General features: G+C 34.4%; 1 protein-coding gene across 1 annotated transcript in view; it reads left to right on the top strand.

The window, feature by feature from the left end:
• Positions 1-12,667, top strand: part of IL1RAPL1 (interleukin 1 receptor accessory protein like 1) — a 772,877-nt gene that overhangs the window by 326,787 nt on the left and 433,423 nt on the right. The gene's annotated exons all lie outside the window — the stretch shown is intronic.

Genomic DNA, 12,667 nt, shown 5'->3' with positions numbered 1-12,667 from the left:
AGACTATGGCATTTGGGAATGGCCCTGTTGGTCAGACCCACAGCTGAACCAGGCCAAAGGAGGAAGAACATTTCTGAGGGCATCTGCTTCCAGCTGGACCATGTTACTTGGTCCATTCGTGTCAACTGACTAATCTGCCTAACGTTTGAGGAAGGCTGGAAAGTTTGAAGTAATCTAAGACTGTTAAATTCAAGCTGCTAATATTGTACAGGATATTATTGACAGTAAATGTCATTCAGAGAAAAGGTGCTTTGTCAAAATATTAATTTGAAAGAAAATTTTGTCTGACCTGCTGAAACGAAAGACCCTTGAACTCTGTTTCTGTAGCTCAGGTGCACGTTGCAATAGTTCAAAAGTGAAGTCTGAATCCTGTATTCCTGTCACTAATGATTCTCAGTAGGAACGCATTGTATTCATTTCTTTATTCTTCAATTTGGTAAACAGATTATAATGTATTAGAGTATGTCTATATTACAGGCAATAAAATCTTCAGCAGTTTTTCTGCTACATGACACTCGTCCCCATCCTTTTCCTAATTATTTGATAGGTTCCATAGTAACAGCTTGTATTTTAAAAGCCTCTCTGTTTTCAAGTCTTAAACTTCTGCCCTTGTATACATAGTTTTTGGAGACACTGTCCAAAAGCATTACACAAAGGATGTATTATTTAAGAGCCCAAAGGTCAAAATGTTCATGATTCAATATGCCATAGGTCACTACATTTCGAAATGACTGCATATTTCCTAAATGATGCCTAGTTCTGAAATATATTTTAGGAACTGACAACACTTCAGCTAGTTTGGGAAAACACAAAGACTTCAGAAATGCTTTGAATCATGAGTTACAGGGTTTAGGCAGTATATATTTCTTTTTCTATGCCCTTGGTGGGAAACTGGATTTTCAGATTCTCTGTCACTGTTTAGCATTATTTTTACATTTAATACGGCCCATGAGGAGTTCTTCTGCAACACTTGTGGGCCATATTTTTTATTTATATTGCAGTTCTTAATGACATTTTGATAGGTCCATAATGAGTCAGAATTTTTTGCTATGCACTATGTCTTTTCTTCTTTCAAAGGGATGAATATACATGTCTGGCTGCTCTGGTGTGATGTATTTTAGAAATCAACAGTCATAATATTGGTGTGAGTTACAGTCCCTTCCCTTCCCTCCTTTTGCCAATATAGAATATCATGAGGTGTTTTGTTGCTGTTGTGGTTGGTTGGTTGGGGGTTTTTTTCAGTATGGGCTACTACTCATATTAATTTGATGCTTCAGGGCCTGAGAGTAAAAGATTTTTTAGGTCAGTTTTGGACTAGTTTTTTCAGAAAGATTATGACTTCTGTTATCATTAAATGACTCATAACTAGTGTAATTTTTTTTCTATGTAAAAGAAAATTACATCTTTTTCAAGATGTACCAAAAAGGTATTCTTTCAGTCAGTAATTAATTAATTCATATTAATGCTGCCATTAATAGCCCTTTGATATTAATATTCACCTGCCTTGAGTATCCTGAAGGATTAACATGAGTTATATTTAAAAATTTAGTAAGTAAGTATTCTGAAAAATATACCTATGAACAAATTTCCTGGTTTATATTTTTAGGAATATTGTCAATACAGTGCCATTACATTTAGATCCATACAAAAATAGTATGGGGTTTTTTTTTCAGTGCATAGTAATAGATTTGTTGATGCAGCAATTGTTATTTTCCATTAGAAATTACACAGATGTGAACATTATTAGTTTTCGTGATGTCCAGGAGATGTATTGACTGAAGATTGCCAACGTCAGGTGATCCTATACTTCCTCTGCCTCTTGGGACTAATGAAGAATTTGCAGTTGTCCACCAAACATGCAAAAGCACAATGTTGCATCTCTCAAAGTTATTTTCATTGTAGCCCATTACCAGTCCCTTAGGGGAGTCTAATTAATGGACTGAGTAAGCCTCTCTGCTTTTCTCCAGTGCATATGCAAGAGATTGGTTTAAATAGCTGCTGATCTTTAGCTGGGAGCAACCTGAGCTGGTAAATCCACCCAGCACAGCACCCTGTAGAGATGGCAGTATCTCTCCAGAAGCAGTCTAGTTTTGGGGGGTTCCGTTCAGTATTGCAAGGACACACCTGGCCTGCTTCCAAATTCGGGGCAATTCAAGGAGAGCTAGCTGAAATGATCTGCATCTCATTTCCAGCTTTCAGCATTAGCTCACACAGAGCTAGCTTGGGTCTTTACACATTTGGTGCAGGTTACCTTCATTCGCTAAGATCTTAAATGTCACTGATTTACAGTGGACCCCCTTTGTAGAGGTCAGACTCTTCTCAGAAGACACCGTTTTACAGGATTCTTTTGAGTTTTGCATTTTCCAGGCTGTGGTCTATGGCTCAGCTATGGCATGATAAAAATCCTACGCAATTCCTGAGTGTGTTTTCATGTTATTTCTTATTGTTGAAATATTAGATATGGCTATTACAAAATTTATTTTATTAAATAGTAATCAATACCATAGATATTTCCTATATCTTTGCAGACTAGTCTTTCCAACAGTCACTAAACATATACCAGAGAAAGTTGTCATTACTACTGATCATAAGTCCTCTTGCACATCTTTCTGTGCACAATAATTGTGAACATATCATTATTTTGAAAAATTTACTTTCAGCATTATTTGAAAATGCATTTTTACTGTTTATTTTTAAGAATAATTTAATAGTCAAATAGTGATATTAGACAAATATCAGAATTCTGTTTTGATATAAAAGGTATCTAGCTGATATGATGTGCTTCTATTAAGTCCAATAAAAGTAACTCTGAAACACTGTAAAGTAATAAACATGTAACACAGTTTTCCAATGAGTGTTCTATGCCACTCAGGGGCATTAATGCTTTTGTTGTTGCAAACATTCAAACTAATTAACCAACTCAATAGTATTCTGCAACATGAACAAAAAAAGTAAATTGGTAAAGAAAATCTAATTAACATGTTAAATATGCAATATTTTCTTTAGTATAATAAATGGTATTAAGACCATGAATTTTATCCTTTGCGACAGGTAAGATTATGTCCCCAAGTTTCATAGATTAGTCACATTTTTCTTCTGTTGGTACACATCAAGAATGTCTATCTTCTTTAGACAATCCAAACTAGATTTTATATCAAACTTAGATTAGTTGTGACATTTTCATGGACAGAGATTGCATAAGATTTCATCCCACGTAAGACAAAAAAGCATTTTAAGTACATAAAGCTGTTTGCAGTATTAGAAGTTTGATAGGTGACATTTATACAAATTTATATGTTCGTAAATACAGTATATGCATATAGTATGTATAGGTGTACATATATACTTATATGTACAAATATATATATTTGCATACCTACATATGTATATTTATGTATATAATTATACATAAGCAGCTATGTGTGTGATATATAATAACATTCTTATTGCACGTTATTTACCTGCCTGCAGTAGGAAAAATATATGCAAGAGCACTAAAAGATGCAATAAGATTGAAATTACTTAGAGGAAAGCTTGATAATTTTCATTATAGCAGTTTTATCAGTCAGTGTCACTACACAACAATGTGAAAGTTTTTCCTGTCCATCACACTCAAGGCTAATGTTCTTTAATCCTGTCACACTTAAGTAATGTAGGTTGACAAGACACTGTATGATGAAGATTCCACATAAAAACCACTGAAAGAGCCAAAGAGTGCACTTAGACGATGTCTGTAGATCACAGTGTCAAAGACTCTGTGTCGTCTTCTATGGTGAGCCCAGCTTATAGCATGCTACAGAAAGATTGCAGTGGATAAGGCTTCTAGCTGACTGTCAGAGATGATTAATGAGAGAGATAAGAGAACATCCTCCTTTTGACATTAAGGGGCAGATAGAGGAGAATGAAAGAATGAAGGAAAAGCAAAGCATTTATATCTGAAAAAGTAATGAGGGTCAGCAAAGCCCTGGTCTCAAATTAGAGTTGTGTGTTGGTCCATTTGTGGTTGGAATTTGACCCCTTCTATCTGATAAAGGACTTTTAAGGGAAGATAGTAAAAAATGTCTCCTATAGAGAAACAAAAATGATGAAAAGCTTTGATGGAAAGAAACACGGCAAGACAAAAACAGAATGTGAGCAAAAACCCCAGAAATAGGTGTTTCTCAGGATAATATAAGTTATTCTTTTCTTCAACTCTGAGACAGGCTTTGTGGTGACAGGTGCAGATTAAGCCAAATATCTTCACCAAATCTTGTTGAGAAAATTAGATAAAAGACTAGTGACAGAAGTAAGTATTGCTGAAGATAGTTTTATAATATACATAGCTTGTTCTGACAGTACAGGGAAGTTCATGACCCACCCCCTCAGCTTCTTGGAGGGAGTGGATCAAAAGAACACCATCAACGTAAATGTCAAAAGTCAGGAAGAAGCTTCCTGTTAATACAGATAGACTGTTCATGCAGTAGAAGAAAAAAAAATCATTCCTCGTTCACTGAATTTATTCAAAGGAGTGCTTTTGTTGTAAGTAGACAATTTGTAGGTAGAAAATTATTTTATTAGATGCACGAGTTTGTCGTAATTAGAACCACAGAGTAATTTGCCATCTGGGTAAAATGTGTCAGACCTCATGAGAAATTTGAACAGCAGATTAAATTAGTTGAAATCTCTTGTTTTGGGAGTGTGCTGCAATAAAGTTATCTATTAAACAATAAAATTAGTCCTTAGATTCCTGGAATATTTATACTACAATGAGGGGGGAATGTATATTTTAAAAAATTTTAGAAGGACTTACTTCTCTAAAATATTTTTATTTTGTGAAGTGAGAAGGAGCATGAATAGTGTTACCTGCATATGTATGAACTTCAGATCATGCTGGATGCCCCTGCTTTATTAAATTTTTAATATTTTAATAGTTATAATAATTTATTTATTATTAAATTATTAGTGATAATAATGATTGCTAGATAGTATTTTAATAGTTTGACAACAATTTAGTAATTTTTTAGTAATGGTATATAAAGTCATCTGCCATTAGGAAAGCGGGCTACTCCTTTAAAAAAGTGTTTATCTGAAAGTAAGATGATATTAATGTTATGTGTATTAAAAGCTCCAAGAAAATATTAAAATGAGTCTAAAAAAAAGTTTTCATTTATGAAAAAGAGCAAAAATAAATAGAGCAATAAATTAATTCATTGGAAAACATAAAAATGAAACACTTACTGCATGAGTTGGTTAAAACCTGCATTTATCTGTAGTATGGTTCAGTTGCAAACTTCAGCTGGGAATGTGCAATACTGTCAAAACATCTTAAAATGAAGATTCTTCCAGGATAGTTTCTTTTTAACATATTACATATAACTAGTGATAGTGTAATCAAATCATATCTGCTTAGCTTTTTTTTTTTTTTTGAGCATTTTTTGAGCATAAAAGTTCTATTCATCAAACAGCAATGTTATACAAGTTTACTGCAGCAGCTAAGTAGCTCCTATGAAATACAAGAAAATGATTAGTACATTTTAAAATAACACGATGATCTCCAAAATGGAGATGTCCTTTCCAAGATATAAACTATGGATGTACAGTTATAATGATACAGCCTAAATAGTTTTATTCCTCCTTTTTTGTAAAAAAAAAAAAAAAATCTCTTATCTACTTATTTATCTATGTGTGGGATCAGTGCAAACTAGTTTATATCAATATAGTTGATAAATAGCTTTCATTTTTGTTTGGTATGTTTATCAAATGGGTCAGTATGAAAAGGTTTCTGTTATAGCCACAGATAACAGAAAATTAGGTATAAGTCCAGGAGAAAAGAAATGAAAGAGTGCTGCTGCTACTTGCACCTACTTGCTCCAATCCATCACAAGAAAAGGATAATTTAAATAAAGATTTCTTCAGCCTGTCACCCTCCCACCCCTGTCCCACCCCCCTTGCAAAAAAAAAAAAAAAAAAAAAATCAAGGAAGAAACAGATACTTTTGCCTGAAACATAAAAGACATTAAAATAGACACATTTTATTTTATCCATGTTTGGAAAAGGGAGGTATGTGGGAGTTCAAGCTGAAAGATTTAGTGGATAAAAAGAAATGTTTTATCCTACATATGAAGCTCTAATATTCTGGTCAGGTTGTCCGAGATTGCCCAAAGATCTTTAATCAACATGTGGCACTAGACAGAATTATTTTGAATGTGAAGAAAGACAACATAATACAGAATGAAGACTGCAGTGTTCATTACATTAATTTAGAATTTTGTTTTAGAAATTGAATCACTAATACATTACAAAATTAATATCACAAGTTCTTCCGTGTATCAGAGGCAGAAGCTGCACCTGGGTTTAATCATCTTTTTCAAGAGATTGCTGTATTCTCTTCCTCTTTATAATAGAATCATTCCCAACTCTTAAAACCATGGAAATGGCCTCAGTGTTGCCTTTTATTTTTAGAAACTCCCTAGTTTCTTAATTTTCCTGTAGTTCTTTCTGCCGTTAAGGAAAGACAATTTCTTGAAACTTTTATTCCAAGATTCCAATTTAATGAAACACAAATTTTCTAGACTCAAAATATAATTGTAAAGAAGGTAAAGCAGGAAGTGACCCTTTATTTTGCAATAGGGAAAGTAAAGCAAGTTATGAATTCTTGAAAACTGGATGAGAGTAGGCCTCTTGAGGGGTCAGTACAAGAGGCCACATCTGTTACTTTTACAATAGCCTGGGTATAATGAAATAAATTCATGCAATAACAAAGTTGTTTGTTTGCATTTTTTTATTTTAATCTTTTCCAGTTTGTTGGTTTTATAATGCATAGCATAATTAACTAGTAACAGAGAGAGTACAAAAAGGCAAAATTCTAATGGATAGGGATTATTTTTTTTCTAATTCAAACAGTGGACCATTACTCAGATTTTTTCACAGCCACATGCAACACGTGTTTACTGCATGGGAATAACAGTGCTGTATAAGAACTCTATAGGTGGAAAATTTCTCATTAGTCAGCAGTTTGACAAGAGACGTTAATATCTAGATTAGCATTTCTTCTACAACATAGTTGGAAATTTAGCCTCTGCCTTTAATATTTTTTTGCTTCACTGATTTAACTGTTTGGTGATGCTTGATTTGAAGTCAGTCAACAAGCATACACAAATGCCTCCTATCATGTTAACAGTGCGTTTGATTCTGAAGCTCTGCTTTTAACACGGATTAGTCAGGGCATAATATTTTGATTTCAGAAAGACACTCATCTATTGAGAACACCTGGGGTGGAAGCGAGAAAGGCACATAGTAGAACTCAAATTCTGTATATTAGGATCTTCCTTTCCATGGTGAATTCAAGTGTATCCCCTTTATTTCCACCAATCTGTTAAGAAATACAAAGAGGGATCATTGGTCACAGCTGCTTACGGGGAGAGGTGAAGACCAAGAAACACCTGGAGGCAGTTCATGGAAGAGTGATAGACATAAAATGCCAGGTGTTTAGCTACTGGAACTGGGTGTGAAATTGTTCTGACATCTTGACATTTCCCACGGTGAAGCAGAAGAATCACTAAATATACTAATTAGGAGAACAGATGTTGTCAAGATACCTGTGTTAACCTAGATTATTTTCTTGACCATTGAAAACTACTTCTTCACTTCCTACTCCCCTCAGCACATTTTTATTTTATTGAAAGATAAAAGTTACATAATATTTAAATACTTGAAAATTATAGACAATTTCAAGTAGAAAATTAAGGGGAGTATCATACCAGCTGGAAGTTAATTTTTTTTAAATAAAATGATAATTTACTCTTATATTAAGTCATATTATACAACTGACATAATATCCTTTTGCAATATACATGATTACATCCTGGAATAATATACAAACCACAATAAGTAACATATCTAAACATATTGGTGAACAAAGTTTGAAAATACGATTTTCAATCTCAGCCTGAAAATAAACTTTGAACTGAGAGAAAACTTTGCAATCCACACTGTCTCTGCAGACCACATGTGTGCCAAATATTTCTGCATTTATGACCATCAGGTTGCTTGAAGGATTTATAAAACTAGAGGATAAACAAACCCACATAAGAGGTCAAAAAACTTGGTGAAAATGCCATTGAGAAGGGCACTGTCTATTCAGCTTTTTCTTCTCCTTTTTTTTTTTTTTTAACAGAGAAAGGAATGAAGTAGTAACTTTATTTCATTGTATAAATAGCCTTTTACAGAGAAAAGTAATACAGAGGAAAGTAAGAAAGGTAGAAAGAGTCAGCACCTACAAGCTGGTGCCAAATTCAAACAATATGTAAGGCCTGTTTCTTTAATACTGAGTGTATTACCTACAGAAAACTACCTTCCAGTTATTAAATTTAAGAGATAAATAAATTGTTGAAATTTAATGTCTTGTAATGTATGAGATTTGACGAGATATGCAAAGTTCTTTCATGACCTAATTTCCATTAATGTGTGATGCTGCTCTTATAGGGAGAAAAAAGATTGGCACACTTTGTAATCTCAACTGGCTGCATTTAAAATGAAAGCTATATTTATAGTTTTTATTTTGGTAACTCACTACAGAGAACAAAGAAAGTCTAATTGTGCTCACACATTTTTAATTCTGGATAAATCCCACTTACTTGCTTCAAGTTGCTCTTCATCCATACCAAAGAATGTACTTTGAACTTGGGTTACATGTGACCAACTTCTTTTTCCAGTACTTCCAGACACTTACGGTATGCTATTTAGCATCTTTAGCTGCATCTGCATGTGCCCCCTAAGATTTCTATCCAAGGCACACACTTGCAGGTAGAGGAACTTGTGCACGCATGGGCTTGCTCTGACATGAAAACAGAATGTGGCTGAAAAGTTCCAAATTCTGTAGGTTAGATGTAATCTCTATACCCCTTATAGTCTTCATAAAATAGGAAAATAATCTCACGCTTTCATTGCAAGGATAAATAGATCAAAAGTTTTGGACACAAATGCATTACAAAAATAGTAGAGGTGAGATGCATTCACTAAACTTACTTTCCCTTGTAATTATAAAAAAAAATAAAAATTATTTTTATTGGTAGATTAACATTCAAAAAGTTGTTTTGTTCTATTAGAATAATGATCTCAGTTTCCCATACTGAGTACAAAGATACCATAGGAAAGAAAGACTATCTAACCTCTGTTTTAGTTCATATCAAAGGTTTGTTACTGGAGTGAGGTATTTCACAAGAGAAGGAGAAAGAGGACATGATCTGATCATGCTCTTTCCTTCCTTTTTCCTGTCTTCGTATGTTATAGGAGAGGGCTGAAACAGGCAGATCACTTATGGCCTCAAGTAGTATGTGTGCATATTGCTTATATGCTAGTGACTCAGCTCTCTGCATCTTCTACAGGTATTCTGGAGAGATTTTCATTCAAGTTAGGCACACACTCCATTTAAGTCTATAGGTTTCAAACTGAGAACTGTGAAATCTTGGTTAGGATAATTGTGACAGGAAGCCATGCATTCAAATATATTCAGGGTCATTATGTTTAAAAATGTGTGAAAGGAAACTGCAACAAAACAGTATGAAAAGCTGTAAGAAAATGTGAACTTTAAACTTTAACTGATTATTAGTGCCTTCTCTTCTTTCTCACATTTCAGAAAATATGCCTGTGTTCTTCCTTACACTGTCTTTCTCTACTGCTGTGTATAGTAAAAGTATTTTAAAGCTCTGAAATAAACACATGGTCTGCTGAATTCTGTGATACTATGAGGCACTCCAGTTTTCTCTTAAATAAAAACCTATATATTCTCAGCCTTGTGGATGCATATAATTGGATCAATGGTTAAATGCCAATAGGTTCTTGGAGGCCATCAATTAAATTTTGTGCACAAAATTAGTTTTTTCTGGCCAATACATACATTTGCTCTTAACGTAGTATCAGAAATCTTCTTATATGTGTCTGTATAAATTCGGAGTGACTCCAATAGTCTTAGTGGCCATACACTGGAGAAGCACAAGAATGAAACTAGAATCAGGAGTTAAAACTTTTTCATGACCTTAACTTAATCAATAAAGAATTTACATTAGTTTTTGAAATGTTAAAGTCAGGAAATGGAATCAGACTTTAATTTCTTTTAGAAGATGCATGTGGGTTAGTCACAGGGTCCAGAAATCAACCTGGGAGCTCTGCTACCAAATGAGCTCATCTAAGCGTGGGATGCAAATAGAGCAAACCTGGTGAATAACTTGTCAGTGTGCGGGCTGCAGCCCCAGAGCCTTTTCTTCATAAGGGCCCCAAACACTTTTCTTCAGCCTGAATTTTTATAAAAGTAGATGCTGTATGCGATAAGCAGAGTTAGACTGGGCGCTGATTCAAAATGAGTTTGATAAAGGCCAGGAGCCATTCCATTTCAGCATCTTGAAAATGACTCAACATTTTGTTCATAGGGATTGGATTTAATGATCTTGATAGCTACTGACACATCAGTCTCTTCAGAATCCTTTCTGTCTGTATAATTAAATTGAAGGTTGGCACCAGGGAATCTGGTTCTCTGTCAGGTAGTATATGTTTTTCCTAGCCTAGAACGGAAAGACTGTACGAGCGGCAAGGTATCATTCTGCTTCGCTGGATCAGGAGGAAACGAAAGAGAGAATGATTGTAGGCTTTTTGTACTCAGATCGATTCGATTTTCCGTTCACTAGGCTATTGTTATTAAGGGTTTCTGTTTGAAGACTGTTTTCTGTAAAGTACTCTATTTACATATGTTTGTTTTAAACCACATGCTAGGTTTCTATGTAAATCCAGTTCAAAGAAGAAAGTATGCCGTTTTCTTGTGTAGTGAAATCCCCTCCATTTTCTTCTCTTTGTAGCTGTTGACAGGTCTAATTTGTCAACTGTGTGACCATACACCTTTTGCAGTCCAGCTGCAGTGTAGATGTATAACAAGGCTGGCATGTTAGAAAACACACAGACTTTTGCTCCTAGAATACTATTTCCCCATCTTAATTTGTCAGATTTCTTTAATCATTATTTCTCCATTTCCATGCGTACACATATATAGAGATACGATCAGGAAATTATTGTTTACAAATGCAATGACTGCACAGATAGATGTTAATAACAAAATGCTTTCAAATATCTCCAAAATAGAGACAAAGAAAATTGAGTGATGACAATGCAGCTGCTTTTTTTTTTTTTTAATGCAAAGTTTCATTGAAAGGGAAGAATGTTGTTAACTCTGATAAGACAGCATAAATTTTTTTCTGATTTATACAGAGTCTGAGTGAAAGTACTTTGTAAAGAGATAGACTAACAGAGCTGGTAGAGAACAAAAGCACAACATTTTTAAGCATTCTTTGCTGTCAAAAAGTTGAAAAGATTAAAGAGAGAAAAACTGATGTATATTTTGTGAAAACAAACTTCATAGCCTCCCTCCAGATGTATAGTCAAGCCATTTCAGGATGGCTACTGATGCATCTAAACCAAGCCACTAAACATGCATATGATGTTAACAAGCAACAATTGCAAATAAACATCACATAGATATTGGTGAGAACAAATTTTACATCCATAAAACTCAATTTGTAGACTGCTTTTGAGAATTTACCATACAATAATTTTCTCTTTTGTATATAAAACGTACATATAGGAAATTCTAACAGGTCATCTTGGACAGCAGTAAAACCTATTGGTTTTCTAAAGCAGAAAAGCATTTCTAAAACAATCTCTGTTATGGTGCACGCACATATTGAAGACCTTGACTCTCAACACTATTTCTGTAGATTAGGGGCTTATACTAACAACAATGGAGGCAAGGGATTAATTCTGTTCCCTCACAGAGAAGGAGTTAGTGTGACATGATAAAGAAGGTTATGAATAGGAACAGAAGTTTTAACTCATCTTTGGAAAACTGCTTTCTCTACTTATCCATTTATGAGATGGTAGCCTGGAATTTACTGTCTCTCTCTGCCATAGCTGTGCTCAGTCTTTTGGAAAGGCTCTGGTGGGACCTTTCAAACTATGGTAGATCTTGAAGGTGACACCACACATAGCGGTGGTGCAGAAGTGAGACTGTGTTAAGGGCACTCAATAATATATATAAACACACTCACTATGTGTCATCTTTCTTGCAAAGATACTGTAGAACGACATACCTTGGCTAAAAATGCACATCCACTTGAGCATTTCTGAGTAAGTATTGCTGGAGAAAAATGCTAGAAATGAAACTATGTAGTATTCTATGGGGTAACAGGTAAGAACTCTGTAAGAATGACTTAAGCAAGATGCATTGGAAATTGTGCTTTCTCGAACTGATAAAACATTGTTGATTGCTCTTACTGCTACTTATATGTTTTATTTCTAGATTTAAAAAAAAAAAAAAAAATCAGATAGGAACTCTCATGGCAGACAATTGTTTCTGCTTTCCTGGAGTTAACTTGGTCTGAACCACTACATCTAGGCAGCTGTTCAACATCCATTGCTGTTGTAGGCTTCACACTGAGAATTGGCTCTGGTGTGATAAAACAAAAACCCCACACATTCTCTGCTCAATGCTCTCCTATGTTTTTTCCCTTTACAGCAGTCTGAATCTCTTCTTAACTTTCATTAACCAGATCCTTCTTAAGCTAAGTAAAGAAAAAACCCAACATCTCTTGCTTTGTGGTTACTAGATAATCCCTTTGTGAGCACCCAGAATTTACATGTATGG

Source organism: Balearica regulorum, chromosome 1 (genome assembly GCF_011004875.1).
Source record: "Balearica regulorum gibbericeps isolate bBalReg1 chromosome 1, bBalReg1.pri, whole genome shotgun sequence".
NCBI classification, from domain to species: Eukaryota; Metazoa; Chordata; class Aves; order Gruiformes; family Gruidae; genus Balearica; species Balearica regulorum.
The sequence above is the reverse complement of the archived record's forward strand: the minus strand, read 5'-3'. Positions and strand labels throughout refer to the sequence as shown.